This window comes from Bombina bombina, chromosome 1 (genome assembly GCF_027579735.1).
Source record: "Bombina bombina isolate aBomBom1 chromosome 1, aBomBom1.pri, whole genome shotgun sequence".
Lineage (NCBI taxonomy): Eukaryota > Metazoa > Chordata > Amphibia > Anura > Bombinatoridae > Bombina > Bombina bombina.
In genome coordinates, this window is record NC_069499.1 from 586,357,706 (window position 1) to 586,361,514 (window position 3,809).

Consider the following 3,809-nt stretch of genomic DNA (forward strand, 5'->3'; position numbering starts at 1 on the left):
TATTCAATGTTCAGTTTTTTGCGTGCATTGGGTTAGCATGTGAGCAAAAACATTTTACTTTCAACTTGTAATAAGACCACTACCTGATGCACGCAAAAATCTTACTCCTAGCAGAGTTAGAGCACAAGCGGGAGCGTTAAATCACGCTCCATTTGTAATCTGGCCCTAAGGGGGTATCGAGCTATAAATATTGATTTTAATCAACAATGGACAAATATCCTATACAATTAAATGGAAATAAAGTAACCTTGTATGTCTTGGATCACAGACACTAGAATTACAAAGATAATAGGGAAACAATTAAAAATGGTACAAAGAAAGGCCTCTTTTGGGCCCAGTAGATAATATATAATATTAACATGGCTTCTGAACACAGCAATATATATAGAAGAAAAGGAAAGTCTATTCACACATAAAATACAGTTTGTAGATAGGCCGACCACTTGTTATGTATTTCCCTTACTTTCATCTATGGGGCAAGAAAGCCTTGGTACATCTCTGTGATAAGTCACTTCAGAAAGTATTTATAATGTGATTTATGAAAGGGAGATTCAATTCCTAAATCACAGCAACTGAGCCACAGAAATACAAAAAAATATCATCTAAGGTACAATCAGAGCACGTACACCTGAGAGATGTGTAAAGCTCCAGCTCATAAATACTATACTAACTCCCACATCTCTCCCAAATGAATTATATATTACACGCATCACTATAATAAATGGTAAAACATAACATAATTGGTCAGCATTAAATCACCTAATCTACCATATCCTAGGTTGAAATAGTAGAGAATCTTTTCCATTTATATAACACATTAAATTAAAGGACAAAGAGTGAGGGTCCTAATATTTTAACATTGACTACTAACCATAATAGCACATTTGCCAAGGCTCAAAAGATTTGAAATAAACTGCTCAGATATGGGGAAAAATAGAACAAACATTTGGCACATACTACAGCTAACTTAAAATACAGTAAGGATAAATATTGAGACCAAGATATGTGAGGATCATTCAGATATTAACATCTCTTACACCTTAGTAAATATGATAGTTAAATATATTGCAAGAACATTACGTATTATGTATATACCATGTAAATGGATATGATACACAAATGTTGAAACTGATGCAGCATAGCTGTAAAAAGCTGACTAGAAAATATCACCTGTACATCTCCATGTAAAAATGGAAGATATTTTACCTAAAAAGTATTCATTCCCCACTGTAAAGAGACTTTAAGCAGCCAGTCAGGATGCTTGTCCCAGGACATGCTAGGGAGTGTGCATCTGTCATGTGCAGGCACAGTCATGTTATCTTTCTTTTTAAGTAAGTTTTATGAAATCTCATAAGATCGCAGCAAAGGCAAAACATTACCCCAGCACTGCTGATGCTGATTGGCAGCTGAAGTATAACTGTTTACACAGCACTTACTCTGGCAAGCTGAAGACATTTTGAGGTAAAATATCTTCCTTTTTTACATAGTGATGCTTAGGTGATATTTTCCTGTCAGCTTTTTACAATTATGCAGCGTCACTTTCAAGTGATTTATCATATAAGTATTATGTCCCTTTAAATAACCCCATGATCTCCAATGAGTGCTCTAAGCTTTGACTAAAAGGGTCTTCATGTGAGACACAAGGGATATACGGGTTACAATATAGAATAATGTATAGTAGAGGGCAGAATGAATGCTATAGGCAATATAGAAATTATATTTTCATATCACAAGTGCGATTTAAACTGGACTACCAGAAATATTGTAAATGCAGCAACAGAATTGTGAGGGTTTTATTTCTCTCCACCGCTTCAGAACCTAATGTTCACAAACAGAAGGATTTAGCAAGAGTTTATCCCACTCCACTGCATTGAGATCCACTGGCCCTAGTAAAAGAAGCCTGCCAGCAACATACCACTCCTCTCTGCAGGCTGTGCTTCGGGGAGGGAAAGGAGGAAGGTGACAGCCGCTTAAGTAGCAGTCACAATATTGAGAATGCTGACTGGACAACAGAAAAAACATTGGCTAAACAACTCACTCTCGCCTCTGTCACTAGGGGTGTAAGGGGTTGGTAAAGTCCATTTCTCCACCTAGATCTGCACCTAATGCTGTTGGTAGCAGGTATTGATTCTCCTCTAGTTCTGCCACACTTAGGATTACAGTATGTTCTTGCAGAGAGGGAGTAACAGTGATGTCCTCTGCTGAATCTTTAAAGACCTCTAGAGCCCTAAGGGGAATATTGCTGCACGTTATTTCTATAGTTTCCAAACTTCACAGAAGCATTAATTCATTAAATCAGCAACAGCTCGCTAGCGATCTCTAACCTCTCTTCCTTCCCCTCCTTTTCCTGCCTTGACCAATCTATCTGTCACTATAATTCCACCCTTACATCGGTCCTTGACAATCTGGCCCCACCTACCATAGCTCAGAAATCACACACTCATTCTCAGCCCGGCACACTCCTCTGACACTGTACCTATGCAGATGTTCCCGTACTGCTGAGCGGCACTGGAGAAAATCTCGGAGTTCAGCTGACTTTCTTTACTATAAGTTAATCTTGAGCTCCTACTTTTCTGCTCTTAATCTTTATATGCAACATTACTTCTCTACTCTTATCTCTACTCTTTCTTCAAACCCAAAACAATTGTTCTCCACTTTCAATACTCTTCACTGCCCACCCCCACTTCCTAATTCAACTTTTTTCTCAACTCTAGATTTTGCCAGCCACTTCAATAACAAAATTGATTCCATCAGAAATGGAATCAGATCTCAACATACTACCAGTCTCTCACCCCCTCAAAAGCTTGCAATCATCCAAAACCCACTTTGCCATAAATTTAGCTCTTTTGCCCCTGTAACTGAGGAAGAAGTTTCTGCCCTTATACTGTCATCTGACCTAACTACCTGTCCCCTTGACCCCATCCCCTCACAGCTACTCCACTCCCTCTCTTCTACCCTTACCCCTATACTCACACACATCTTCAACCTCTCCCTCAGCACCGGTATATTTCTCTAAAACACGCACTGGTCACACCTATCCTCAAAAAACCTTCTCTCGATCCAACCCCCCATCCAACTACTGCCCTATTTCCCTACTTCCTCTTGCCTCAAAGCTTCTTGAAAAGCTAGTATATGCATGCCTATCCCATTTCCTTACATTAAACTCCCTCCTTGACCCATCACTCCACAGAGCCAGCAATTGTTAAGGTTACCAACTACCTACTTACAGCAAAATCCAAAGGCCACTTCTCTCTGCTTATCCTCCTTGATCTGTCTGCAGCCTTTGATACTGTTGACCACCCTCTTTTGCTCCAAACCCTCCAATCCTTCGCCATTTGTGACACAGCTCTCTCATGGTTCTCTTCCTACCTGTACCTTTATTGTATCCTTCTCTGGGGCATCCTCTGCCCCGTTACAACTTTCTGTTTGGGTACCTACACCCCCCCCCCATTTCTCTATAACTATCGATAACTCCATCATTGCCCCTACCGCTCATGCCCAATGTCTTGGGGTCACACTTGACTCAGATCTTTGTTTCACTCCTCACATTCAGTCCTTAGCTAAAGCCTGCCGCTTCCACCCTAAACATCTCTAAAATTACACATTTCCTTACACAAGACACAACTAAGATTTTAATCCACTCATCCTTTCCTGCCTCGACTACTGCAACTCCTTCCTCTCTGGTCTTCCTAGCTGCCGCCTAGCTCCTTTACAATTCATAATGAATGTCTCTGAAACTGAGGATAAAGGAAAAATATAAACAGCGCTTCACCTATATATAGATATAGGATAGCTAGGGATGTTTATCA